Below are 12,388 nucleotides of genomic sequence, written 5' to 3' on the forward strand. Positions count from 1 at the left end.
ATGGATGATACTGATTCTTTGGTGGGGGGACGGCAGGGAAGGGGTGGAGGAAGGCTGGGGGAGGGGTGGTGAGGAAGCGTGTTGGGGGGGAGCAGGACCAGGCTCACATTTGGCATTCAGGGCAGCTGACAATAAAAATGCTTTATTGCCAAGAAACTGGATCGATCGGGGCTGGAGGGGGCCGGCAGGGGGGACGCGGAGGGCTCAGCGCAGAGGCCGGCGGCCCGGCCTCCGCAGCGACCAGGGCCCGAGCCGCCCTCCCCCCTGCGCCCCCCTCCCCGCCTCCTGCCCTTTCTCTCTCCTGCAGCCACCGCTTAGTTCTTATTATATTTTTTCTTATATATTTTTCCCCCAGCTTCTCCTGCTCCTGTTTTTTTTTTTTAATTTTTTTTAAACTCACTGTACTCCCAATGCCGCAGGCTGGGTGGGGGCGGGAGGGGGGCGTCTGCCCAGGCCAGGCCCTGCCCACGGGGCTTCCATGACTAGTGGCTCTGGGATGAACCCCACTCTTTCTCCATAGCCCCCTTAACCAATCCAGTCAGACTCTCTCAAAGCCTGGCCCCATGTGAGCCTGTCCTCTACCACCCCTTTTAAGGGCCTCAGAGCATCCCCTACACCCCACACCCACACCATGGTGGGCTCAAGGCCCTGGGCCTCTGCTCTGGTCTCCCCTCCCCCCTACCTGGCCCCTGCTCACTCCTCAAGCCATTTGGCTGATGGTCAGAACTGTCCGTCAAGGGGGCTCTGAGCCCCTGGGGACCCAGATGGGAGGAGGGATGAGAGGTCGGGGGTCAGGCCACTACCCTCAGCTCATCTTTCTCCCCTCCCCCTTCTTAACAAAGGGAGCAGCAGTCTGATGGGGGCGGGGGGGTGTTGGTCTAATACTCAGGGAAGCAAGAAAGGGGCTGTGGATGGCCATGGGCAGGAGCCCGTGCAGGCTGCCTGCCCCTCCCCTGCCTGCCCCCTTAGGTCAAGGCTAAGGTGATTCCTCAACCTCTCCAGACTGGGCTGGGATGAGAGGACAATCTGGAAAGACAAAGAGCAGGAGCCCCGGGGAGTTGGGGACTGGGGGAAGCACCTGGGACCCCGCAGTCCTGGCTGACTGAAGGGGCAGCAGGCACCTTCCTGGCCCAGCCTCCTGTTCCCACAGCCCTGCCTCCTGTCTGCACCAATCTCTAGGGATCCTGGAGCTAACAAACCTGTCCAGAACTGGGGTGGGGGGGAGGTGGTAGGAGAGAAACTGAGGCCCAGAGAAGACAGACAGAGCCAGGGGTGGGATCTAGGATGATCTAGGTATAGATGCAGGCCTCTCCGAGACTTCTGAGAGCCTTTCCCCTCCCTCCACTCCTGTTCCCACCAAGAAAAGACTTCCTTTCCTGACTTCCCCCTGGAGAGACAGGTTGTAGAAGGTTCTATGGAGAGCGAAGAGGAGGCTCAGGAGCAGAAGAGGGAGTTTCTCCTATATTGGGCCAGTGGGGACAGTGAAGGACCCAAAGGAAGAAATTCTAAGTGCAATCTGCCTCTGGCCCAGTGGTGGTGAGAAAATGAAAGAAGGGCTGGAATCCATGAGGATGGGGCACTCTAGAGCGGCCAGCCAGCTCTGGCTGGAGGAGAGGGCCTTCCGAGAGAATTCTCTCTTGCGCATGGTCACACAGCAAAGAAGGAGGATCCACAATCCTGTTCCCTGAACCATCAGGGCAGGGCCTCAGGGCCTCCTGCCTGCCCAGCCTGACTGTGAAGGGAAAGCAGAACCCCAGCAGTGGATAGTTTTAGGCCCATGGGGATAAAAAGCCACTAGAGACAGAAAGAAAGAAAATGGGGGAAGTCCTCAATACTTTAAATGCCCCTAGCAAGGCTGAGGGAGCTCTCAGAGACAGGGCCACAGCCGCAGGGAAGAGGACATGGACAGGGCAGGCCTCTTTTTCGGGGGGTTGGGTGGGGCTCAAATATGCCCCCACAGCCTGCCTAGATGGCCCCAGATGGGCCCAGGACTATAGGGGTCCCAGCTGCCCTCCCCCAAACCTCCCCTCCCTTCTCTCCCTCTCTTTCTCGCTGGCTATCGACCGACCAGGGCTGTGACATGGTAGATCAATACGGCAGGGATATAAAGCGGGCTGGCTGCCTGCCTGCCTTCGCCTCTCTCTCTCTCCCTTGCTTGCTTTGCTTCCTTTTCCCGGAGCCGCACCCACGCCCCCCTTCCCCTACGTACCCCTTTCCCCAGCTTCTGAGGGGCTGAGTCCCCCCACTCCCCCACCGCAGGAGAGCTTAGGGAGGCTGAGAGCTTGGAGAGCCAGGAGAGGGGGTGAGTATGGAGTGGGCAGGGAGGTAGATGGGTCTGGGGCTCACCGCTGTAGGTAAGGGGGCTGGGAGAAATTGAGGGGCAGTCCCTCTGGGAGAAAGCAGGTACCCCTCAGGTGGGAGCAGGTGAGAGAGATAGGAGCCTCTGCAGGAACTTGAGGGGATAAAGCTGTGGGGGGAGGTGGGAAGAGGCCCCTGGGGTGGGGGGCTGGGAAGACACCATCCTGAGCCCATGGGGCGAGGTAGGACCGTGGCGGGGCTGGTGCTGGAGTTAGCAAGGCAAATGGGCTCAAGGCACCTGGACAAACCTGCCGTCCACCCACAGGGCCTGGGCTACCCCATGATGTGGGTCTCTGTGGGTGGAGGCTGCCTTGGCCTCCCCTAGGATTGTGTATGGGGTAAGGCTTTCTGAGGTGTGGGACAGGAGGTCCCAGCGGAAGGGCTGTGGTGTCTGAGATGACGCGCACAGGTCCTTCAGCTCTGCTGGGGAATTGTGGGCTGTGTGTCCCCAGTGTCCTGGCTCTGGAGTCAGGTCTGTGTGTGACCGGGAGTGGAGGGTGGGGGGGGCCTATGAGTGTGCCCCTGGGGAAATGGGGGTGGGCTGTTTGTACACCTCTATGAGTGCCTCCCTGACCCTGAGCATCCCCCCCAAGTACCCGTCCCTTGGGAAAGTGCGGATATATCCCGAGAAAGGGGATACCCACGGTGGCTGTGGCAGCGCGGACACAGCCCTGCTGGCATTGGTTGCTCCTGTGGGTGAGTCTCCCTCTGTCCCTGTGCCTGTGCCTCCGAGGCTGCGTGCGCGTGTCCGTTTCTCTTTATGAGCATTGGCGATTCGGTGTCATAGCTGTGTGTGTGTGTATGTGCACTGGATGACTGTGTGTTGATGGCTTTCCACCGTGCATTTCCACGAGTGGGATGGGAGCTCTGGGTGTGTCCGTGTGTGTGTGTGTGTGTGTGTGTGTGTGTGTTAGTGACTCCGTGCACAAGACAGGGTTAGCAGGGTGGCAGGGCTACATCTCTGCGTGGGGGAGGGGTGAGACGGCGGAAGCTGCCACCAGGACACCAGCCAGCCCATGTTATCACTACATCATCTTCACATAGTGTAAGGGCTTGTTTGCCTCCTTTGCCTTCTCTACCAGAGACCCCTGCCAGGACGGACCCAGGACCCCCTCCCTTCTCCCATCTTGGACAGGCACAGCTCTGCTTCTCAGTACCCCCTGCTTTGCTGGACACTACCTCAACTGCACCAAGCGACCTCCGTCCCTCCCAACCCCCCCAGAGCCACCCGCTCCCCCAACCCTCCCCCCACCACAAGTCCAGTCCAACCCAGACAAAAGCAATTACTCCTGAGGTAGGATGTGAGTGTGGGTGTTAGAAACAGAAAAGGGGGGTAGGAGGAGGAGGGACACACACACACACACACACACACACACACACACACACACACACACACACAGAGGCAGGGATGGACAGCCGGAGACCCAGAGAGACAAGGATGGAGAAAGAGACCGACAGAGTGAGAGACAGGGACGCACAGGGAGACGCATAAGGAAAAGCAAAGACAGAAGATGAAAGAGACCAGAAGGGACCCAGGCACAGAAACCAGGAGGCAAAGGCAGAGGGGAAGAGCAAGAGGCAAACAGGGAGCACACACGTGAGAAATACAGAAAGGGAGAGCAGAGGGATATAGAGACAGAGAGAAAAACAGCACAACAGAGCCAACCCCCAGTGACCAAGCCACACAGGACAGAGAAAGAGAGAATGGCAGGCAGAGCCAAATAGAAAACAGAGTAAGAGCAAGAGACAGACGCAAAGACCGAGAGACTGAGACAAGGCAGAGACAGAAAGACGATCCAGAGATGGAAGGCAGACGTGCAGACTTAGGTGCATGGAAGTTGGTGGTACACTAGGGATGGTGCAGCTAAAGGAACACCAACTCCAAAGATATCCCCCCCTCACTTTCTTTCTCCTTCTCCCACTTTTTCTCCCACCTCTATCCACCCCCCCCTCCCGGACTAGAAGTCAGGTGTAACCAAGCTCTTGCACAGTCATTTGGGCTTTGGGGAGTCAGGGTCAGGACAGGTCAGGAAGGCACAGTTTGGAGGGAGGGTCTCTAGAAGCAGCTGGGACTGGCTTATGAACACAAGAGGAGCTGAGAGGAGTACACTCCCCCACCCCCCCAGCCATCAAGACATGCCTGCCACCCTCATCTATCTACAGGGAACCGCATGTAGATAGATCACAAGGGGGCCTTGGCAAAATTCTTACATTCTGTCAGCCACAAGCCTGGTGAGAGGGGTATTTCCTTCTTGCCCCACATCCATGTCTACCTTCCCTGGCTACCCTCATCCAGTCATTCTTCCTCATGCCCACCAAGCCAGCAGCCTTGATCTCTCACCGCCACTCTCCCTGTTCTCTTCTGTCTGTTCCTTCTCTCGCCACATCTGTCTATGGCAGGACACTCTTCCTGAGTCTCCTGACTCTCTTCCCGCTCCTCCCAGCATGTTTCTGGACTCCTCTTTCTCACATGATCCCTCTAGGCTTCTTGTCCACCATGAGTCCCAGGAGTACTGTGGGCAGATGGCAGTACAAGAGGCCTTGGAAGCTGTCCTGAGGAGCTGTGGGTATGGGGTAATGTTTCCTTCTTGCCTTCTTTGCCACCTCCTCTCTGCCATCAGATCCTACAATTTCATGTGGCAGAAGCTAAGACCTGACCTATACATTCCTCACATCCAAGACTTGGAGACAGAGCTCCAAGCTCAGAAGAAAAGTGGCCAGGAAGGAATGGAGAGGCTGAGATACAGATGAAGATTATAAGAGAAAGAAAAAAAGAAGTGGACAGGGTGAGACCACAGGATGAAGAGGAGGCGGGGAAGGAAGGCCAAGAGCAGAGATCTGCAGGGTAGTGCAATCTGGACAACCCCACGTACACATCAGGATTCCTAGCAAACCTTATTTAAAAAAAAAAAAAACCCTCTAGGGTTGGACTCCGGCCCTTACTGAGAAGCATCTCACATTATCTGAAGTCGCAGCCAAGTGCCTGCCCTTGGCTCCCGAAGCTCCTTGTTTGCCATTTAGCCTTCATTTGCTGAGGGATGTTCAGGGACCTAGGGATCCACCATGCTGAATCTAAGACAGGTGATCCATTTTTACTCCTCTATATCTGTAAGCCCCACCCTGTAGCCCACAGACACTTTCTATCTCCAGCTGTCTACACCCACTCCACCCAGTGCTAACAAATGGAGACCAAAGGATCAGCTAATATCTTGCCATCTCCTAGCAGCCTGCAATGGTAAATAACCCCCAGCTCTGGGATCCACAGCCAGTGAGGAACCCCACTGCCCATAGCTCACGTCTATAGGCTACCAGCAAAGAAGCACCATGAGTGTCCCTCCCCAAAGCTATGATCCACTTCCACCAAGAGAGTAGACACTCCCCGCACTCACTGCCCCAGCCTCAGCCTAAGCCACATACCCTAGTCCCGAAGAAAAGTGCCCCAGGTGCAATTCAGAAGGTGCGTGACTGAGCCTGGGATCTGGGCAAAATCCTCACTCACCTACTGGCATCTTTATCTTGTCTGCCCCCTCCCCCCGACTGCCACCTCTATACTCTCACCTTTGGGAGAACATCACCTTGCAGCTCGAGGCCCCGCTTCAGGTAGCCCTGGGTTCTCTCCAGGTCACCTTACCAGAACCAGTGATGCAAACCTGTCCCCCCCAGCTAAGCTCCCACTTCCAAGGTCTTTGGAGGTCCTCTGGGAGTGTGGGTGCCCTGACACACACCTTTGGGGAGCACTTCTGAATCATCTCTCTGACTCCAGGGTCTGCCTCACTACATGCTTTTGTGGCTGGATGGAGGGGGAGGAGACAGGGAGGGCTGCGACAGTAACATGGTTCTGCTCCTGCTCTGGCACTCAGCACATTGGGCCTAGGGGACTGTAGCTGGCCACGGGAACCCTGGGGCCACCCACAGTCCTCAGTAGTGAATAGAGATGGTTGCCAGACACCCTTTTCTGCCTGCTGGGCTGAAAGTTGGAACTCCCCCTTCCCACCACCTCCTCTTCAAGATGCTCTGAGTACCCCAAAGGGGTACTCTATCCACCACCCCAGCACCTACTGCCTCCTCAGTTGAGGTCATAATGTCTTGTGTCTGCCTTTCTCCAGCCTAAGGGTTCCTTAGGCCCCAGAGGGTCCTCCTTTTCTCTGTACCATGGCACAGAGCCTAGTGCACCAGAAACTTCACAACATGCCGGCAGCAGGAATAAATGGATCTGGGTTTATGTGGCTGTTTGCCCACTTATTCATTCATTCAACAAATACTTACTGAGCCTTCACACTGCGCCAGGGACCAAGTGCAGATGTGTTAGCCTAACAGATAAGTCCCCCCTGCTGAGAAGTTTATTGAGGGTTGGGGAGACACTAAGCACATAGATGTCATCAGAGGTGGTGGTGGTGCTAGGAAGAGAAGAGGGTCAGGGAGGCCACTCAGAGAAGAGCACCTCGGAAGAAGAGCAGGCAGAGGTGGGGAGTCAGTCTAATGAGAGCTGATAGAAGGCACTGGCTGGCACAAGTGTAGGAGAGATGAAGAGTGGAGGGAGAGAGGGAGAGCCACACCTCAGCAAGGGCCACAGAGGCAGACCTATACCCATAGCTGTAGGAGGTTTTGCTTATCCTGGGACCCCAGCTCCCACATGGAGCGCTGAGGAAGCCTTCAGGACATGTTCAGGAAGTCACTTACCTTCCAAGTGTGGCTATGAAGGAGGCTTAGGAATGGGAGCAGTGTTTGTTGTAGTAGTTGTGTGACAAAATTACACACCTAAGAGTGTAGCCTTCTTCAAAGATGTCTCCCTTAAGCTGGGTGCTGGTGGCTCACGCCTGTCATTCTAGCTACTCAGGAGGCTGAGATCTGAGGATCATAGTTTGAAGCCAGCCTGGGCAGAAAAGTCAATGAGACTCTTATCTCCAATTAACCACCAGAAAACCAGAAGTGGCATTGTGGCTCAAAGTGGTAGAGCGCTAGCCTTGAGCAAAAGAGACAATGCACAGACCCTGAGTTCAAGCCCCATGATTGACCAAAAAGAAAAAGTCTCCCTAGTGGCTGAACTCCTTGAACTACTCAGGTATTTTGTCAACAGTCTTCAAGACCAGTGTTCCAAGATCAGCAAAATATCTCTTGACTATAAAATCGTTAGCCAAACCCCTCAAGTAGCTTCAGGATTATCTAGCTTGTTAAGTTAAGCAGAGTTGGTGTTAAGTGAGATTTCAGGTGTTCTCCCAAAGCAAAGTCACTCTCAAAATACAAAGATTAACAGTATAGGGTACTGTAGTATCAATTTTTTTTTTTTGGTCGGTCGTGGGGCTTGAACTCTGGGCCTGAGTGCTGTCCCTTAGCTCTTCAGCTCAAGGCGGGCGCTCTACCATTTGAGCTACAGCGCCACTTCCGGTACTGTAGTGAGGTGGAAAAGTGAGCCTTTAAGTATAGGCAGACCTGAGTTCAAACTCTGACTCTATCACTGACACACTTACTGGGTAGCCTTAGATAACTTGCCTTCCCTCTCTGTACCTTCATTTCCTTCTTTTGTGATAGGTGATTGATACCCACTTCACAAGATTAAAAACAAAGTGTCTAGAAAAGGCCTTGGCATGATAAGGATAGTTCTTCACAGATGCTATTGTTTGGAACTGTTACCAACTCTATCACGCGTATCTACAAAACCTTTGATACTTAATAGGCATTTATTTGAAGACAAAGAACTAAAATTATAGACCTAAGCACAACCATCACCAGTTCTGCAACAACTAAACACTTCTGTTTACTTTAGCCCAGCTTCCAGGTCCTCCTCAAAGCCAGCCTCTAGCCCCAAACTGATTCTGCAACCTAGATGCTCCCAGAGCATCAGCACCAAAGGAACTCGCGACTGCGCACTCCTCAGGAAGCTACAATGTGGGCTCCTTGAAGAAGTCACACTAGACCCTTACCTCTTGGGCAGACGCAGCGAAGCTAATACATTCAGGCCACCAACCCGGTCCAGCCGAGAACCTGGTGAGAGAGAGAAACAGACAGAGAATGGAATCAACATCCTGGAGCATTGGTCGCAGCCTCATGTGGATACACAGAGACTCTACTCTTGTCTCACCGTCAGGAGCTACAAGTTAAACATGGGGGCAGGTGCCTGGGACTCAGGCCCTGCCAGCCACTTGTTACTCTCGGTGATCTCTCTAGTCTCTGAGCCTCAGTGTTCCCATCTCATATCGGGTACACTGGTGTCTGCTTTTGTTGCACATTTGTTTTTTGTTTTGTTTTGTTTTTCCCCATCACATAAGAAGCTCCTTAAAAGGAAGGAACTGTGTCTTGCAACTCCAGCATATAGGCCAATTTGAAATGTTCTGTAAGTATATTATGGATGATTGAATGAACCAATGGAGGGATAAGTTCACAAATTGGAAAAACTGTATCTCAGAGGACTGTTGGCAGGGTCCAATGATAAGGAAAATTTGGAAAGATTACTCATTATTATTACTATGTGTGGTGAGATGAAAATAAAAGTTTTAATGTTGATACTTCTGACTTGGACATTTGTCTGTTCATTTAGTGAATACACAGAAAATTCTGTTAGGTACAGTCGTACGGACCTGTGATTGTAGTAATTTCAAGGACGAGGCAGAGGGTTGTGGGTTTCAGGCCATCTTGAGTTCTAGAAGCAAAACCTCATCTCAAAACAAGCAAAAACAATGCTGAGCATGCCTATAATCCCAGCTACCCAGGAGGTGGAGGTGGGCAGACCACAGTTTGAGGCTGATCCAGACAAAAACACAAGACCCTATCTGAAAGATAAACTAAAGCAAAAAGGGTTGTGAGTGTGGCTAAAGTGGCAGAGCATGAGGCCCTGAGTTGAAACATTAGTACTGACACACACACACAAAAAAAGGTAGCAAAAATATCCAGGTTTTCTAAGCTGGCTCTGAACCAATGTGAGAACAGAAACATAGATTAGACAAGGTGTCTGTCCTGCCTACAGGAGTTGGGGGGGACTCACAGGCAAGTTAGGGAGAAAGAATAAAGAGAAGCTGCCACCATGCCAGGTGAGGACTTAAGGGGGAGGTCTGGGGAGATTTAAGGAAGAAGTAATACCCAACCCAAAGCAGAAAGGCAAAATTGAGTCAGGAGCGAGGCATGTGGAAGGAAAGGGTGCTGGGTACAAGGGACGAGGTGGGGAAGGAAAAGATGAGTGTTAGAAGATGGCAAGGTTGCACTCTGCAAGGAGCACCTAGTTCAAGTAGCCGGAGCTTCGTTGGAGAGGGGCAGGGACAGACACGGTGCCGTTTTTGTCTTTGGGAAGGGCTGTGAAAAGACAGAGAGAAGGTGGGGAGACTCATCTCTTAGGAGTGTTAGCTGCAGGGCCTCTTTTGGGTCACGCAGGATGGAAGACTGAGGCCTGGTGTCATCCCAGGTCTGCAGGGACTGTAAAGCTAGACACAGGGTAGATCTAGCTAGAGAGCTCGGGTAGGTATGCTTCCTGTTGAATCCTGGTTTCCTGCATCCTGGGAATGCAGGTTTCTTACAACAGCTGTCCATTTAAGGATGAGCCTTGCCTCTTCTTGTTGTAGGCCTTCGGAGAAGGGGTCAGGGAGAGAGTCCAGAGGAGACAGCATTTCTGGCAGACCATCCTACCAGGCATGTAGATGTGTAGACCGTGAGCCATGGCTCAGAGGGAGGAGAGCCTTGGAGGCTAGGTCACTCAGCCAGAAGTCCGGCTCCAGCTGACACCTGTGTGCTTCTGAGAGAGGAAGGGGGAGGGGAAGGGCAGGCCTGGCCATGGACTTCCAGGTTTAAGGTGGGTGGTTTTTCTGTCATAGCAGACCTGTTGACACAGGTGGAGAGAATGATGCCCAGGATAAGTCAAGGATAGAGGGATTTAGAGGAGGCAAGGAGTTCAGAGGGAGAAAGAGAAAAGGATTGAAAAGGAGAAGAGAGAGATGGAGAGGAAAGTGAAGAGATGGGGGAGACCCAGACAGGCAGGGGCAGGTGTGAATACACAGAACAGAGAACAGCTCAAACAGGAAAGGAAAGGGGGTAGAAAGAGCCAGAGGTCCTCTCCTCTCTTCTAGAAGCTGACACTGAACCTCCCCTTCCTCAGAGGCAAAAGGGTATAAGGACCCTGGAGAGGGAGAAAAGGGGTAGCTCCCCATCAGGGGCTGCCCCCCACCCGACCCCCGCCCTGGAGCTAATCAGCGGCTGTCATCTCCACGGTGAGGTCTTGGTTAAGGAGATTTAGGGCTGGGATCAATAGGAAATTTAAAAATCGATGCAGCGCGCAGGGCAAAATCGATGGCGTTTAATCGCCTTGCCGATTCCCAGTCAAAACAATTAGCCGCGCTGAGTGTTGAACACGGTGGCGACACGGCATTAACCGTCAATATTGGTGTAAGTGATGGCAGGCGGGTGGGGAATCCCCAGTCTCAGAGGGACCCCTGAGCCAGACCACGCCTTCGGGCTGGGGTCTTCCCCCGAGGTAGTGCCCCGACATCCGGGCTTCCTTGTCTCTGGGCCCTCTGCCACCTCAGCTGTGGTACCTGTGGGTGGCACCGCTCTGGTCTGCCTGCCTCTAACTCTGTCATCCCACCTGTCAAGCCCCCAAGCTCCTTCTATTCACCAAGAGGGGAGAGGGCCGGCTACAGAGACACCCAGCAGGTGGGGAGCTGTCTTCCATCACTACCCAGAGACAGACTCTGTGAGGAACGGAGCAGGTAGATGGCCCTGGTTACCAGGCTCTGAAGAGGAGAAACAGGACTTGAACCCCAAGTGTCTGCCTTCAAAGCCTCATTCCTGCAGCTGTGTCACAGAGGTATAGCTTCTGATGTTTGCAAGAGAAAACGAGCACAGGGGTGGGTCTGGGCCCTTAACTCTTCTCCCAGCCAATACACACACAGCCCGGTGTATCTGGGGTCAGTCTGCCCACGACCTGCTAGATGGCCATCTTGAGGGCAAGTGGGGGGGGGGAAGACTGGCTCCTCTGGGGGGGTCCCTAGTGTCACCTAACACAGGGCACAGCTCTGTATTGGGACTTGGCTCAGGAGAATAGTGCTACTTGTTCCCACAGATACAGCCTGCCCACTAAAACCCCCACTGAGGGCCCAGTGGGCAGCAAGCAGCAAGCACAGATACATCTGTCCAGATGTTTCGGGATAGAACAGCTTATGAGAGCAGCCAGCAGTACCTAGCATTGACTGTGGGCTGGGTGTGGTTAAGCACGCTGCAGGCAAGGCCTCAGAGTCCTCACAAACTTTAGTATCTTCTCCATGAGGACACCTAAGGAGCTCTCTGTGTCACTTTGCTAAGGACATAGAGGCCCGGAGAGGTTAAGGCCCTTTACCAAGGTCACGCAGCCAAGAGGGAGAGCTCCTCTGACTCGGAGGGGGACACAGGACATGTGGTGAGCAAGAGCTGATGATCACAAGTAAGCTAGCTGGACACAAGGCAGTGGGGAAGAACAGGGTGCCTAGACAGAGGGCCAAGAATGGCTGGCCCCGAGGCTCTGCGTGAGGAGGCACAGGATCCCGTGGCCACCTGTGTCTGGTGCAGAAGAGCAGGAGGGAGGGTGTGAGCAGGGGAGGAGGCCCATGAGATGAGCTGGGATTGATCTGACAAGGTCCTAATCAAATGGTCAATATCACTGACCTGACCACTTAACCTATTGATAAGCTGGCAAGGATGGAACAGACGGCAGGTGGGCTCGGGGAGTGAGGCAGTGCTGGGGAGGACGCAGGCCCATCTCATTCCTGGGTGTGTGGGGGGGGCGGGGAAAGGGTGGTCTCCTCCTCAAATGCCCAGCCTCCCCTCTGACAGGCACCTGCCCTCCGGGGGGGGGGGCAGCTTAAGAGGCTTCCTTTGCACAGGCGGCTTTATCCTCCCTGAGTGACGCTGGAACCATCCACGGCACCCAAGCCACCCTCAGCGGCCCTCAACACTGTCTTCAATGTTCATACATGTGAGAGGCCTCACACTGAAGCCTCAGTCTTCTCATCTGTTAACTGGGGACAGTTACCATGGGGAAAGCCAGCAAACGCCCTGGATGTCCCGTGACTGG

General features: G+C 53.9%; 1 protein-coding gene across 1 annotated transcript in view; it reads right to left on the reverse strand.

The window, feature by feature from the left end:
• Positions 1–12,388, reverse strand: part of LOC138811236 (POU domain, class 2, transcription factor 2) — an 81,327-nt gene that overhangs the window by 42,293 nt on the left and 26,646 nt on the right. The window contains exon 2 of the mRNA XM_069998931.1: positions 8,280–8,340. The gene's annotated coding sequence lies outside the window, so the exon portion shown is untranslated. The remainder of the gene's footprint in view (positions 1–8,279; positions 8,341–12,388) is intronic.

Source organism: Dipodomys merriami, unplaced genomic scaffold (assembly GCF_024711535.1).
Source record: "Dipodomys merriami isolate MVZ:Mamm:240054 unplaced genomic scaffold, mDipMer1.0.p SCAF_52, whole genome shotgun sequence".
Lineage (NCBI taxonomy): Eukaryota > Metazoa > Chordata > Mammalia > Rodentia > Heteromyidae > Dipodomys > Dipodomys merriami.